This window comes from Pleurodeles waltl, chromosome 6 (genome assembly GCF_031143425.1).
Source record: "Pleurodeles waltl isolate 20211129_DDA chromosome 6, aPleWal1.hap1.20221129, whole genome shotgun sequence".
Classification (NCBI taxonomy): domain Eukaryota; kingdom Metazoa; phylum Chordata; class Amphibia; order Caudata; family Salamandridae; genus Pleurodeles; species Pleurodeles waltl.
In genome coordinates, this window is record NC_090445.1 from 1,343,360,980 (window position 1) to 1,343,378,537 (window position 17,558).

Below are 17,558 nucleotides of genomic sequence, written 5' to 3' on the forward strand. Positions count from 1 at the left end.
TCAGATGAAAAGTACTTTTTCATGTCTCAGTTCACAGTTACAATCTCTAGTTAGCAGTTTCCATGGCATAGTGTGTTTACTTGTCATTTGTATTGTTCTCTGTATGGTTATACAGAATGCTGCAATCTATTTTTTCTGGGTGTACGGTTAGACTATGGACTTCCACTCCTATAAGGCATTGTTGGGTAGCATGGAAAGTGTGGCATGGACTATTTTAAACAGTGCGTGATAACATGTAATTTCTCTACGGGACAATTTTTTAATGCACAAATGGTGATTCAATGATTCAGGGGGTCATTCTGACCCTGGCGGTCACCGACCGCCAGGGCCAACGACCGCGGAAGCACCGCCAACAGGCTGGTGGTGCTTCCATGGGCATTCTGACCGCGGCGGTACAGCCGCGGTCAGAAACGGGAAACCGGCCGTGTCTCGCCGGTTTCCCGCTGCCCCAGGGAATCCTCCACGGCGGCGCTGCAAGCAGCGCCCCATGGGGATTCCAACCCCCTTACCGCCATCCTGTTCCTGGTGGCTTTCACCGCCAGGAACAGGATGGCGGTAACGGGTGCCGTGGGGCCCCTGGGGGCCCCTGCAGTGCCCATGCCAATGGCATGGGCACTGCAGGGGCCCCCTAACAGGGCCCCACATTGATTTTCAGTGTCTGCCAAGCAGACACTGAAAATCGCGACGGGTGCCACTGCACCCGTCGCACGCCTTCAACTCCGCCGGCTCCATTCGGAGCCGGCTTCCTCGTTGAAGGCGCTTTCCCGCTGGGCCGGCGGGCGGCCTTCTGGCGGTCGCTCGCCAGCCCAGCGGGAAAGCCAGAATGCGGTCATTCGGCGGCTCCCGCCGGGCGTGCGGTTACCGCCGCCGGCGGGAGTCGGAATGACCCCTACAATGCCTTTACCTTTGCTGGTGCCTGATGTGCCTGGGGTGTCTAGGTGTCTATGTCGGTGACAACAACTACTGCTTCAGGCAGCAGTTTTGACTCCACCAGGTCCTCCAAGGGGGTGGACGGTGCCTACCCTCTCCTTAGCACTTGAACATAACTTGTAACAGCACTTGCTGATCGCCTGAGCCGTGTGCTGCACAACACCCACAACGCTGATTTTTGCCTGGAAGTCACTCCACAATTTCTCTTCTCACTCTTCGGAACATGGAGTGAGTTTTTCTTAAAGAGCTTGTCATGGCTCTTGACAACCTCTTCCATTAGCACCTCCAATTCCTGCTCACCGAACGTGAGCTTTCTCTTTCTTCCTCCTGTCTCCTTGTCATTCACCTCGATGGCCATTGTGTCTTAGGGTCCTGGTTAACACTCCTGAGTGCCTCCCTGGCACTGTGCTCACTCTGTCAGCCTGCTCCTGTGGCTGTAGCTTCAGGAAACAGCACACACTGATTCACTTCCTGGTTGTGATGTCATCATTCTGCTCCAGAATCCAAAACTCACAATTTGCGATTACCAAATAAAGATTTGCTATTTTACAGAATTGCTATTTGGCATTCGCTATTTGCAATGCGCTTTTTAGGTAGTCACAAAATATTTTGTGATTGCTATGTTACATCACTTTTTGCGAATCCCAAATAGTGAATCAGTAAAAATCGCTATTTAGGATTTGTGATTGGGGTGCTTAATACATATGGCCCTATATGCTCACACTCGTCCAGGTCAAATCTGAAAGTTCAGGCCAACTGCGATGGAACGCGTGACGGATTCAGGGACCAACCTTGTCCTGCTGAAAAGGTACCCTTGGATGGAGGATGCATTGATGTGGAAGATCTAATGTGAGGACCAGAGAAGGCAATGCATTGGCGTTGATACTCTTGGACGCGTTGGTTCTGATCTGCGCAGTCAGGGGTGCATAGTCAGTGAACTTTTTACAATGAAGGTGATGCGTTGTTGTTGAGTCTTGCAGCCAGCGATGTGTAGTCCTTGAGCAGTGATGGGCCAGCATCGAAGGAGATGCATCAGTTGCAATGGAGGTGGTGCATGGATTTTGGCAGTTGCAGCACTTTTTACCTGCCTCCAAAGGCCCAGGACTGGATTGGCACCAGTTGGCAGGACAGGGCTTGCAGCAAGCAAAGTCCAGGTGCTGTGGGTGATGATGGGTCAAAGTCTTTTCTGTCGCTTATACTACATATGAACAGGAGGCAAGCCAGCAAGCCCTTGGAGGCACTCTGGATTCAAGTGAGATGTGCCCAGTCCTTCCTCAGTAAGGAAGAGGGCAGCAAGCGACAGGGCAGCAAAGCAGAAAAGCTTGTCTTCCAGAGCAGCAGTCAAGCATGGCAGACCTTGTAGCAGCTCAGCAGATTTGTTTTCTGGTAGAGTTCTTCACAGATCCAAAAGTGAACTGATTTTGTAGGGTCAGCAGTCCAGTACTTACATCCAGTGGGTCATTCGAAGTGGGATTGACTTCAAGGATGGGACATTGAATTGCACAAAAGTATTCCCTTCCTGCCCTGGCTCCAGGCTCACTTCACGGGGTTAAGCGAGCCTATGTGTGGGAGCAGGACACTGCCTTATCAGGTGTAAGTATCAGCTCCTCTCTTCTATCCTGCCCAGGATAGTCCATCTACATGAAGATGGCTGCTCAGTCACACCTACCCTTCCTTTGTGTGAGGCTGCCAAGAGGAAATGCAGGAACTCAGTTGTCACCCCAGCCCAGACCTGTATTGGTGACAGGCTGCAAGTACACACGGCTAAGAGCAGGAAAATGCTAACTGTCTAAAAGTGGTATTCTACAAATTGTAATAGTAAATCAGACTTTTCGAATAAAGAGGATTTTTCATTGCAATTCCATAGGTACTAAACATGATAGGTCTACTCCTTCTCAATCAGGAATCAAACTGATAAACTATCCCCAAAGTTAATCTAGGAGAGGAGTAGGCCTCACAGTAGTGAATGGCAAAGTCTGGAGTTTTTCACTACCAGGACATGCAAAAAAAAGAATTTGCCCTGACTTTCAATTACATAGCACCCTGCCCAGTAGGGTACCTAGGGCCTATCTTAGGAGTGGCCTATATGTAATAAAAGGGTAGTTTAAGGCTTGCAAGGGGTTTTAAATGCCAAGTCAACATGGCAGTCAAACTGCACACACAGACTTTGCAGCAGCAGGCCTGAGACATGTTTAAAGGGCTACTTCAGTGGGTGGCACAATCAGTGCTGTAGGCCCAATAGTAGTATTTAATTTACATATCCTTGGCACATATAGTGCCCTTTACTAGGGTCTTATAAGTAAGTAAATTAAGTATGCTAATTGTGGTTATACCAATCTTACTATGTTTTAAGGGAGTGAGCATATGCACTTGAGCACTGGTTAGCAATGGTAAAGTGCCCAAAGTCCTAAGGCCAACAAAAACGGATCAGCAAAAGTGAGACAAATCAGGCAAAATGTTTGGGGGAAGATCACCCTAAGGCTGACAGGTCTAACACAGAAGATGTGAATGGTCTGTGATTAGCAATGTTCACAAACAAGATGAAGGAGCTAAAAACGTCAAAGCAAACAATAGCAGTGGTAGCCGCTGCATATCTCAATACGAGGTAAAGGGGGACAGGGACAGTAAAATAATTTAAAAAAACATACCAGCCCTGCTGCCACTGACTGCCTCGCTCCTCTTCTCTCCTGATGGTGCCACAGTAGTCCCTGGGAGACCAGCACAGGCTCCCCATGCAATCCTAGCCCTGCTCCCATGCTAAACATAGCATGAGAGCAGCACCAGGATGTGTCTGAGCAGCTTGGTTTGCCGCTCAGACAGTGTATTGGAGTCTGTGCTGTTTCTCCAACCTGGCTGTGCTATACAGTTGGATTGGAGAAACCGAAGTACTCATGTCAGTTTGGCCAGCCGGCCTAAGACGGCAGGCCAAACTGACATGCATACTTAAGTGCACTCCACGCCACTCCTCCTTCCCCATACCCATCCCGTAGCCTGACCCCTTCCCTTCCTGAGCCTGCAGGCTCAGACAGAATCTGAAAAATAAAATGAAATAGTTAATAATAATATTATATTAAAAATTAATTAATAATTAATTTTTCCAGATGCTGACTCTTACCCACTGGGACAACGCTCCTTTGCCATTGCGGAGGAGCCGCCCCTAAACAATAGTGTTCAAGGCTGTGTGGTGTGTTAATTATCTTAACTGAATCACGTTTTTAGTATCTGAACTTAATCTCACAAAGACCTGCCACATTCTTTTTCTGTAGTGTGTAGAGTTACTATCATTTGCAACATCAAACAGTTGTGTAATTTAATTGTGCAGCAACTGTTTGACTGATTGGTTCTCACACATTTTTTTCTCGAAGAAGTAGTTTGACACCTGCATTGTCTGTGCATACTTTTCTTGTCCAAGTGAATATTTGCATTCTTTTGCCTTACAAAAACCAATTTTGTACCACAACAGTATGTATAGGACCAAGTATTGTCTTGTGTACATTATAATGATGTTGAAAGTCAGCAAGGTGTTCTGTGACCTTAAAGAGGATGAGGCAGATTTTAGAGTTTCTTTATATGTCATGGAACTCAAGACTTGCAATGTCATTATAAAGTAGGGTAGAGGGATTCGAACAGATTACACTCCACCTTTTTTTGCGGCTATTTTGAATGCCTGCACAGAGCAGGTGTTCATAATATTGTTTTCAATAGGCCCCTAATGACTTTGCAGGACTAGCGCCAAAACATTAGCGGTAATCCTCCACAGTACATTAATAGCATCAAACATGTTGCCCCTACCCTGCACCATAGTGCGCTGTATATTAAATATGGCACAAACATGACGGCGGTAGAGGGGCACTAAGGGGTGCAAGAAAAGTGGGCTGCATTGGATGTAGCGCCACTTTTCTTAAATTTGAGCCCACAAATTGGTGCAACCATGATGCAAAATATTTATAAATCTTGGCCCTATGTCTTGCTCCCCCATATGACAGAGATAGTATGGTTTGGGACCTGAAGAAAAAAAAAAAAATCTGTTGTGTGAATTTAAGCACACCAAAGAGCAGTCAGGAATTTGTTCCAAAAAGATATCAGAATAATTACAATTTTCAATAAGAATAAAAAGAATATTAGAATGTAAATAAGATTAAAACCAAAGCTGTATCTCAAAAAGAGTAGTAACACACAAAGGCCATACCTATGAGTGTGACATTCTTAAGACCTCCACACTCACAGTTGCGGTCATACCACCACGGTCCCGGCAGCAAAGACCTCCTCATTACGAGTTTGGCTGAAGGCAAACTGCCACAACAGCGCCATTCCAGCTGGTGCAGTCAGACAGGAGCGGCTGGGCTCCTCCAGGCCGGCGGTATGCCAAAAATGCCATCCATATTATAAGGCAGCAAACTGCCAGGCTTTTCGTGGAGGTTGCCCCGCCACGAAAACCCTGGCTGTAACGTACCTGGTGGTAGGAATCTCCATTCCTGTCACCGGCACATGCATCCCCCATGTCCACTTACTTGCACCCAACCGCACACATACATACAGGCACCCCCACTCAACCGCACGCATAAATACAGGCACCCCCACCCAGCCGCACGCATACATACAGACACCCCCACTCAATCACACTCATACATACAGACTTTCCCACCCATCCAAACACAGACACGCATCCCCACCCAACCGAACAAAAACAGACACACACCCCCACCCAACCGAACACAGACACATACCCCCACCCAAACGAACACAAACAGACATGCACCCCCACTTGCTCGCATGCATCCCCTCCACATACATTCATACACACCCCCTCCACATACATTTACACACACCCTCCTCCACATACATTTACATACACCCCTTCTGCATACATTCACACATACCCCCTCCGCATACATTCACACACACCCCTGCCTACATTCACACACACCCTCCTCTGCGTACTTTCACGCACACACCTCTCCGCATACATTCACATACCCCATGCACGCATACAGTCACACACTCCACCATGCATGCATACAGTCGCACACACACCACTGGCACGCACACAGTCACGCACACACACCTACTCCAAACCATTCTGACACACACACACATATACACACACGCTCGCACACATGCACGCACACACAACACACATGCACCTACCACACACACACCTCACCCTTCCGGTTGGTTCACCTTCCTGTCTGGGCCGCACAGTAGCCCATGTCGAAGCGGACATCTGGGAGAGGGTGGATGTTGGCGGTTCCACCGCCAGCGCCACACCACCATGCAAGGACTGGTGTGCCATATTACTGCTCATAATATGGCAGGCAGAGTACTTCCGGCATGGTGGTGCTGCCATTGGAACCGCCTCTCACCCGCCTTTGGTCAGGCCAATGGTGTTGGATTTCTACCTTTTTAAGGGTAGAAATCCATTGGTGACGCCTAATACGGCGGTCACTGTACCGCCATCACTAGCGGTCTTTTGGCACATGCCAGCGCAGCAGTCTTGCCAAAAGACCACCTGAGTCATAATGAGGGCCAAAGAGATTCTTTCTTTCCTGCAATGTACAGTAGCTTTCAAAAATAGGCATTGCCATAAATTACCTTTTTGGGCTGATCAATAGTCATTTTATAATAGTAGATCATAAGAAGGAGAAGCTATGTTTTTTTTCTATTTATAGGTACCTCAATTGTAATAATGACAATAGAGAGAGGTTATTATACTGGGACTTCAGGTTACCATGAACCATATAACTTCTGGCTTGCATATTTATTTTATACAAAAATATGCCTAATGTAAATCCATGTGACAGAGTTGAAGTCCAGTCAAAGAGGAAAGGTACACAAAGGTACATGTTGATCCAAAAATATTATAAAAGTCAAAATGTGAATACAATTGCAAACACCTAATTTGTAGGCAAAAACATAAGCTTTGTGAACTACATAAACTATTTTGAGTTCTTTTTGTGTACTATTAGTATGTTGATTAAGAACAACTACAATTCATCATACAGCCCTAAACGTGTTGATGGGTGGAGTTAAACCTGTGGTACATAATATGAGTACAGTAACAGTGGTGAAACAGGTGGATGTGGGCAAGCCTACAAATTAACAGGGACAGTTGAGCCAAAGCAACTGATTTGGCTCTAAAAGCCGAAACATGAGGAAGCTCTAAAAATGTTTGCCAGGTAAATCATGCAACAAATATGATCTAAAGTATGACAAACTCTCTTCAAAACTCAAAAAGTGTATTCCTTCATCAAACAGCCTTTTATTAATTTAGTTCCTCACATTATATCAATGCACTGACACGTACACAAGAACACTCCCCCTGGCAGCAATACCATTAGTGAACTAAGAGGCAGGTCAGGTTTCAAGTGCATCCTGTATTTGGTCCCATTTATTAATATAGTTAGGGCAATATCAGTGTCTAATAAATCAAACACAAACCATTTTAATACATCTCATATGTTTAGAGGTGCATTCATACGTGATAATGAAGAAAAGGAGTATTTGTGAAATAAAATGTTTGCCTAAGATCACACAATTTGGTTCAGCGGTGAGCTGGGTTAAATCCTAGGTTTTCTGGCTTCACCCTGCAAAAACAAGGCATTAATTCTTTTTTATTCTCTTTGCATGAGTGTAGAGCATGAGTGGCAGGCCACATAAAAGCTTGGTTTGTTTTAGGCTTGAGCTTTCAAAACAGCTGAGCCAGGCATGTGATCAAGCATGGCTCGAGCTTACAGAGGCTCGCCCACCTCTAGGAGCAGGTGTTAGACGTGTCAGCACTTGATGTGATTACTCCTGTCTTCTTGCCTCTGACCACCTGTTTTTGATCCTGTATTCAACTTCGTTTTTGCAGGCTGTAGGACTCTGGGCACTTTACCACTGCTGACCAGTGCTAAAGTGCAAGTATTCCCTGTGTAAATTGTATTGATGATTGGTTTATCCCAAATTGGCAAATTTATTTTACTAGTAACTCCATAGTATTGTGAACCAGGTGTGCCCAGGGCCTGTAAATCAGTGGGCCTGCAGCACCGATTGTCCCACCCACATAATTAGCCTTGTAAACATCTCATGCCTACCATGGCAATGCACCCGTCTGCCAAGCCCAAACCTTCCTTTTTATTACTGTAAGTTGCCGCTAAGGTTGGACCAAGGTAGCCCCTTGGGCAGGGTACAGGGTATTTAAAGGGTAGGGCATGATATGGTGTGTTTAACATGTCCTGATGGTGAAATACTGCTAATTTAGTTTTTCGCAATTGTAAGGCCTATCTTTCCATACAGTAACACGAGGATTGCCTTGAAATATCTTTTACATGTATATTCCCATTGGGAGCAGATAGAAATATGGAGTAAGGGGTATCTGAACTCACAATAAAAAAATACACATTTTGGTGAAGTTGGTTTTTGAAATGTGAGTTTGAAAATGCCACTTTTAGAAAGTGGTCATTTTCATGCTTAACCATTCTATGCCTCTACCTGTCTGCTGAATACACTTATGGGTCAGATTAACAGTTGGGCTGTTAGTGCCTTTACTCTAGACAATCACACAAAGGGAGCTGTGGTGTGCTCTGCATATCCTGGTAGCCTATCACAAGGCTAATGGGTCTTCCTGTGCTAACGTAGTGGGAGGAGCTGACCATTGCACCTGAATAGGGCTGTGCCTGACCTCACTCAAAGCAGTCTTCAATGCCCTGGCATGGGTCTGGGGCCAGGGCAGGGAAAGGCAGGGTCTTGTGCACTACATATACTTTTCATTGAAGTTTGCCTACTTCCAAGACAGAAATTGGTATACATACTTGACCTCTGACACCACATAGTTAGAACACTTCTGGACTGAGGACATTCTGCCAGGAATAAGAGATAGATGCTGTAGAAAGGACTGCCACTCTGCCTGTTGCTTTGTTGTTCTGGCCTGCTGCTTGTAGCTTCTGTCCTGATAGTAAAAGGACTGCACTTTGCTTTCTACATCCTGCTTTCTAAAGGTTCCCCAAGGGCTCAGACTGAGCATGCCTTATGTTAAGAAGTCTCAGGGACATAAAATAATTCCCCTGCCAGCGCCTGGGCTCTCTTGCTCACAGTCCCGACTTGCCAAGTGGTGCCAAACCCAGTAACTGAGTCCTTGGTAACGAGTTCTGGTACAACAAGAAAGTAACCAGTTAATTAACTTCCACAACGACTTCGGAGCCAGAGCCTCTCTCTGACCCCCTGACACTGCCTGCACAAGAGCCATGATCCCTGTTGAACACAACAACTGTGACCCACAAAACAGGCTTGATGCTGCTGCAGCATCTCCAAAGTCCTACCACAGCCTGAGTCCAGAGTGGTGTGCCACGGACATCCGTGGAGACCGACTCTGCCATAGCACCTGTGGCCCCATGGTGTAATTGCGACACTGCGGACTCGACACCTCGCTTCTTAATCTGATGGATTCATTGACCCCCACCTTGTCATAAGGAACAGATGCAATGTCCCCAAAGCAGCATCATCTCCTCTGCAACCATAAGGAACTAAAACCTCACCTTCACTGCCTAGCAGTAAGGAATCAGTGGCTTACCTCCCTGGCGCAGTATGGAACCAACGCCGCACCGGCTCCACTGACTCCTTACCTCTCCAACTCCATGCAGCATCTTTGTTTATTAACTGTTTCCCAAGGCACTGTAACTGGGGTCCACACAACTCTGTGGCTGGCTACGCTCCCTTGCCAATAGTGCTGAACTGTTGAAAATGACTTTGTCCTGCTGTTTTGATCACCCCAATTGAAACTATTGTGTTTCTAAGCGTTGTATTAATTTAGGAGCTCATTATGTACATGGTGGTCTGGGCCGCCAGGCCAGCAGTGGCGGTAATACCGCCATCCGGCATGGCGGCCCATACTGCCATACAATGAACTGCCCAAAACCCCACAGCGGACGACACCACCACCTCCAGCGGTAATGCTGGCAGGGGCGGTGTATTCCTATCCGACAGGGCAGCGCTGCAAGCAGCACTGCACTCTGGAGAATGATACAGATTCCGCCAGCCTTTTCCCAGCAGTTCACACTGCTAGGGAAAGTCTGGCGGAATAGGTATCTTGGGGCAATTTGGGGCCCTTCTGGGGGCCCCTGCACTGCCCATGCACTTGGCATGGGCAGTGCAGGGGCCGCTTTGTAGTTCCCCATCGCGCAGGTCACTGCCCGATGACTGGTGTGCTGCTGCACCCGCCGCACACCAACATTGGCGGCCGTTCCATTTGGAGCCACTGTCAATGTTAGGGCCCTGCAGGGAAAACGTTATACGGCCAGCAGGGGTTTAGTCGCACTGGTGGTCTTTTATTGACCGCCAGCACTGATCTCAGCAGTTTTTACTTCCAAGATCCTAATGAGGGGCCTGAATGTTTTAAATTAGCATCCTTATTTCTGTATGTTGGATGTTTGTCATTTTGGTCTTGTTTCACTCAGATAAATATTGGCTATTTTTCTAAACTGGTGTGGAGTGCTTTTGTGCTGTTTTCACTGTTTTACTCTGTGTGTGTATAAATACTTTACACATTGCCATAAGCCTGACTGCTTGAGCCAATCTACCACAGCAGGGGTTATTTTAGCAGTGTGACTCCCTTATGCTGACCAGAGTGAGGGTCCCTACTTGGACAGGGTGCAAACCATTGGCAACAACAGACTTCATTTCTAACAGTAGAGAAAGAAGACGTTGGAAAGGTTGGTAAGTATTAAGGTGATTAAACTCCTAGAGGTTCCATGCAGTCAGGTCAGTACCAATCTCTGAATGCTTAAGAAATTCCTTGAGTATACATGCTGACTTGTTATATCTTATTTCAGTCTTCAGGTAATTTGACATTTTCTTTCCAACATCAGCTTACTACAAATTACCAAAAATAAAGATGTTAGTGAAGGTGGGAAATTGTATTTTTCAATTATAGATTCAAAATTAAAATGTAAAAACCTAAGTGATATATTGAAATCATTTTTATAATTTAATGCAAATTTAATTAGATAATATAATGTGTTGTAACTTTTTGAATTAATTAATGCCTGGTAATTATCAAATTATTTTCATTATTTACATGCATATTTTACATTAGAATATATATATATATATATATATATATATATATATATATATATATATATATACACACATGTATTTAAAAAGCCTGTACATTTCCCTATGCTTCCCTTTAGGGAGCCCTCTGTTCTCTTGGTGTATCTTGGTGTATATGTCCAAGAACAGGTGGGAAGTTAATAATAGTAATACACTCACAAATGCAGCCATTGGCACCTCAACCCCCTCATTGGAAATGATGGAGACATGTAAGTCTATAGCTAGATTTCCTTCTCTGCTCTTTAATGGTATTTAGAAAAAGACTGAAGGGTCACCACTAGATAAAGAAGTATATCTGCAAGTGAGTAGATCTACGCATGTATGTTTAACTTTGTAAATTTGTCACTTGGATTTGAAGAGTTGACATCCTTTTCCCCATTCTAGTTTGTTTTCACTTAGTCCCATACTATTTTCCATGGCATCTGTGTCTGCAGGTGTTCAATAGAATTTTAGACAATGTATTTGGTGATTTGAGGGGTATAACTTGACTCTAAGATGATATTGGAATAAAAACAAGAGCAAGGAGAACATCATACATTGTTGCTTCGTGTTTTGTGTATCTTGAGGAGGAAGAGTTTGACTATAAAATGTCTGAACACAACATAATTCTTGGGAGACACTTTTTCCTGCTAGGACTAAACACATGATTAAAGCTAGTGCTCTGAAAACTCAATTCAACATTTTTTATAAGGACATTGACAATATAATTGAGAAAGGGAGTAAAGTGGTCATGAAGTGTCAAATACCTCTAGTGCTTTGAGCGGCTGAATTATTTTAAAATGCAACTCCAGATCTGCACGCATTTGATGTCAATCCTAAATTATTTAGGTTGGAAATACATATGGGAAATGTATGGGACTATTTTGTTGTCTAAAAACGAACAATGTGGTGACAATAGCACTGTCACCCTGATACCACCCAGACAGCTCTCTACTAGTACAGGGAATTTTCATGCATCTGTGGGAGTCAAATCTTTGTAGACCATTTTTTAAAGAAAATGTGTTTGTTTGAAATGTAGATGCAGAGAACGGGTTTGCTCACTGCAAACCAACACCTAGATGTACTAATACTTTGTTCCAGGTTTGCACAAAAACTATGCACATTTGGCGTAAAGTTTTGTAGTGGGTCTCAGAATTCCTTTTAGTGAACCACAGAGCAAGCAGTGGTTACTGGGCCCAACCATGGGGGCTGCTGCCTTTAACTCCTTCTGTCCCACACCTGCTATGGGTCCTGAGTAACTGGGATAGCTACTACCCCTTTCAGCACTTGGCTGTCAGTAGGAGAGAAAGTCAAGCAGTCCAAGGCTCCTTGAGGAGCAGGAAGGTGTGTGGCATATACAGGTGTAAGACACAAAGTGCAAACAGTACCAGCAGTAAGCTGATTGTGCAGTGAAATAATTGTGATTATCAAAAAAGGATGATGAGCACAAGGCATAGAAATAACACACTAAGGGGGTCATTTTTACATTGGCGGTGAGTGATAAAGTGGTAGTAATACCACCAACAGGCTGGCCGTAAATACTGCCAAAATATGACCATGGCGGTGATACCTCCCATAGACAGCCAATGTACCACACCAACCTCCATGGCATTAACACCACTGACCACAGCGGTGGCCATCAACAGCCAGGCGGAAGACAAGGTACCGCACACCATATTATGACACACCAAACCGCCACGATTACCAATGTCATCACAAGCCTGGCCAAAATAGAAGACAAAAGACTCACCATCAGAGACACAGAGAAGATCAACACCGACATGGAACAGAACTTCAAGACTTCCTGATGCTCTTCTACGCCATGCTCCACCTGGAACACCAATGCCGCCGCCGACGGTAAGTACAGCCACCTAGCGCCAAGGGAGGGAGGGAGGAAAAGGAGAGTGACACACACATGCACAACACACACCATTCACACACTCACACACACACACACCATAAACACAACCAGCTGCAGAGGGAAACCAATGTCACAGGACCCACATCATAATTTTGCAAGGACAACAGTTAGGCAGTACTGATAATGTAATTGTATGCCAACAGCCAACATAAGTTCCAATGTGATACAAAATGTGTATGAACAAACGTTGAGAAAGGGCCACTGGCCAGTACAAAGTACAAAAGTCCCACATGGCCACATTCCAAGCCCCAACTTGTTCCTGACAATATCCACAGTAAACAGTGCAGGGGCATCATTTAGGAAGTGGGCAGGCACCTCAGGGGGAAGGGGGGCACCTCATCTGAAGTGAAGAACTTGTCCACTGGATCTGGAGGGACTCCATGCCCATTTCCCAATGCTGGAGAGTGCAAGGTCACAGTCACTGAGGTGGGGAACTTGCCCACTGGTTCTGGAGGGGGTTCCTTGTAGAACAGTCCCTGGAGGGTGGCCTACATGCCACCTGCTGGAGGTGGAGGCTGCTTTGTTTCAGCTGAAGGGAGAGGGCTGCTGATTCTCAGCTGGAGATGAGTGTTGCTTTGCCTCTGCTGGTGGAAGTGTATCCTTGGCATACTCTGCTGGAAATGAGGGCTGCTTTGTCCCAGCTGGAGGTGAGGGCTGTTTTGCCTCTGCTGATGGAGGTGTCTCCTTGGCAGCCTCTGCTGAAGGTGAGGGCTGCTTTGTCTCTGCTAGTGATGAGGGCTGCTGTGTCTCAGCTGGAGGTGAGGTGCTTTTCATTGGTGGTTGAGTGGGCCTCTTGCCTTTCACTGGTGGTTGAGTGGGAACCTTTCGGTAGATGAGTGGGAACCTTTCCTTTCATTGGTGGTTTAGTAGGGACCTTCCCTTTCCTGGCTGGGGGAGTGGGATCCTTCCCCTTCTTTGCTGGTGGAGTGTGATCCTTCCCCTTCACATTCTTGCCTCCACATCTAGGAGGTGCATCCACTGTCCCCCGTGGACTGTTTGGCTGAGGTGCTGGGCTTTGTTGTTGTGACCCTGCTTTTACAGGGAGGACGGGGGGTTGAGGGGGAAGGAAGAGGTCAAGTTGGGCAAGGAAAAGCTTCTTAGAGATGATGGGGCAGAATGAGGGAGAAGGGATGGGAGTGGAGGTTAAGGGAGTGGTTGTTGGAGGAGTACGTCTGCTGGACTTAGGTGCAGGTACATGGGCAGAGTGCTGATGTGAGGTGGATGCCTGTTGGGTGTCTGAGTGTGGGTGTTTGTGTCCCTTAGGAGGGGGGACAGACAGAGTGGGAGAAGACTAAAGGGACACGTGGATGGATGTTGTGGAGGTGTCTGCTAGTGAGGTGTGTGTGCTGCTTGGTGTGGTGATGGTGGTGGCTGTTGAAGCAGTGTATGCAGGTGTGAGTGTGGATGTGACTATGAGGGAGGAGGAGGAGGGGGAGACAGTGGAGGCAGTGGATGTTGTTGTGCGTGCAACTGTCTGTTGTTTGTGTGAGTGCTTGTGGCCTGAAGTGTGCTACCTGTGTTTATCTGTGCCACTCTTGTGTGTTATGTGCAGGCTTGTCTGTATGTGTGCATGGGATGGGTTGGGGCTGAGGAGACTGGGACTGGAAAGTGATAGTTGAAGGGGGGACATTAGGAACAGGGACAATGGCTGTCTTCAGAAAGGATGCCAGAGCCTGAAACAATCTCTTTTGGGCTGCCAATTCACCATGGATGCCCACCAGGAATGCATTGCATTGCATTGCTGCATCTGGGATGCCAGCCCCTGGATGGCATTCACAATGGTTGACTGCCCTACAGAGATGGATCTCAGGAGGTCAATAGCCTCCTCACTCAGGGCAGCAGGGCTCACTGGGGAAGTGCCTGAGGTGCCGGGGGGAAGGAGATGCCCACCCTCCAGGGTGAGTGGGCACAGGCAACTCGGTGAGGGGCTACTGAGAGGGCGATGCTGGTACGGGGGTGCCTGCTGTACCTGGAGCTTGGGAGGTCCCAGAGGTGTCTAACTCCACCAGGGAGCTTCCATCGGAGGAGGAATCAGAGTCAGTGTTGTCACCTCCTGTCTTGCCGTGGTACTCCCCTTGCCCTCCATCCCACTGGACCCCTCTGCATCGGTGATTTCTGCCTCCTGGGTCCTGTGGGATGCAGCTCCCTCTGTTGTCGGTGTCCCTGCTCCTCCGCAAGATGATTCTAATGCACACATGGACAGGATGGCAGAAATAAAAAGGGGGAGAGAGAGAGAGGAAGGGAGTACTGGGTGAATTACATCACCAACATCCCAGTTAGCATACACCTTACTATCACACACAGGAATCATGATTATGCACTATGCACCACATTGGCTGTCAATTGGCTAGGTGCCACAGCAAGATGAGGGCCAGAAACTGCCAACTGAACCCCTCCTGCGACCTACTAGGCCTGTCTGACATGGAATGCAACCTAGCTAGGTTACCTGATTTTGCTATACACCCATTACCTTTGAGCTTGATCATGCTGCAATGTCTGACCTGGCATTAAGGAGCACCCACAACCTCACACCCACCACTCGGATCCGATAACACCTACCAATTATTGTAGTAACCCCCACTGTACTCAACCCCTTGTGGCTGCTGTGATGCCCTCAAGTGTCCATCCATCTCTGTGTAGGCCACTGCCAGTAGGCGGGCCATCAGGGGGGTCAGGTTCCGACAGGCGCCCCTTCCTCATTGGGAGGCAATCCCCAGATGGGCCTCCGCGGTCTTCCATGCCCAGCGTCTCAGGTCCTCCCACCATTTCCTACAGTGGGTGCTCTACCTGCTGTAGACCCCCAGGGTCTGTACGTCCTTGGTGATGGCACGCCAAAATCCCTTCTTCTGACGGGCACTGACCTGCAGAGGTAATACAGACAGGAGAATACCATTAAACATACAATTAAACCTGTCACACATATGGCCCACAAATCCCGTTTCCATCTCTATTGGCACACACATTGCCCGGTGCTACCATGTACACTACCACCAGACATACCACCCTCCCAAATGACACAATGCTTGCACACACATCTCCATGCAACCTTGCCACATGCATTGTGCCCAAGATGTACTCACCTGTTTGTCTGGAGGCCCATACAGCTGTCCATTCTGGGGTAGGACCACATCTGCCAAGCGCTCCAACTTCTCTGAAGTTAAGGCAGGCGCCCTTACACGGTCACACGGGTGATGGTAGGCTCCAGACACAGGGGGTCATTATGAACCCCAGCGGTTCAGACCGCCGTGCCTGCAGCGGGGGAAAAGACCGCCACCGGCATGGTGGTCTGAACCACCATATTATGGACATAGTGAGGGCCGGCAGCCCTCCACCGCCAGGCTGCCGCTGACAGGCAGCCTGATGGTGGAGGGAATCATTTTCCGACAGGGCAGCGCTGCAAGCAGCGCTGCCCCTCGGATAATGATCCCTTTTGCCTCCAGCCTTTCCCTGGCGGGTTCCCCCGGCAGAAAAGGGCTGGTGGAAGGGATGCTCTGGGGCCCTCCTGGGGACCCCTGCACTGCCCATTCACTTAGCATCGGCAGTGCAGGGGCCCCCCTGCAGTGCCCCATCGCACAAGTCACTGCCCGATTTACAGGCAGTGATCTGCACGGCAGGTGCTGCTGCACCTGCCGCACACCACATTGGTGGTGGCTCCATTTGGAGACGCTGTCAATGTTACGGCCCTTTTCCAGGCTGGGCCGGCAGGTGGAAACACTGTTTCTGCCCGCCGGCCCAGTGGGGAAAACATACGGCCGGCTGGGGTTAGCCGCGCTGGTGGTCATCTATTGACTGCCAGCCTGGATCCAGATGGTTTTAACTGCTGAGATCGTAATGAGGGCCTCAGTCACAACAACATACTCAGTGTAGGTGTTGTCCTGTGGAAAGTCAGTAATCAAGTGAGTATTTAGATAGAAAATGTTGGTCACATCCGCTGCAAGGTACACCGTCACTGCTGATCCCCATTGGCCAATGTACTCCATACAACCCCATATTAGCTAATGAGGAATTGCACAGCAGTGCAAAACCGCCTTCCGCCATGGCGCCCAATGTCAGCTGACTTACCTCACTTCCACCTGTCTCTAGATACAGGACGGGTGGTCGTCATTTAATGGTGGTGGACAACATGCAGATAATCCGTAACTACGTCATTGCTGAAACTTGCACATACATTGCCATTTCCATTGTCCCATCACATTAGCGCTCTGTGAACATTGAGGTGGTGGTTCCATTGTTCAAATTGTGGCAGCCTACTTACTCTTGTGTCCTTTAGATACCTACCACTGTGGATGAATAGGAGGAGGAGACAAGTCCCCGTGTACAGACCCCTTGTGGACTTGGCTACATTGGAGGACAAGCACTTAATACTCACTTATAGAGTGAACAGAGCCACAATCATAGAGCTGTGTGTCCAATTGGAGCCTGATCTAATATCAGCTATCTGTCATCCCATTGGGATCCCCCCTGTTGTGCAGATTCTATCAGTGCTCCATTTCCTGGCAACTAGTTCTTTCCAAGTGACAGTGGGCTTGGCAGCAGGAATGTCACAGCCAATGTTCTCACTCATGCTGGCAAGGGTTTTGTCTCCCTTGCTCAAACACATGTGTAGCTACATTGCTTTCCCCCAGGTGGAAGATTTGGC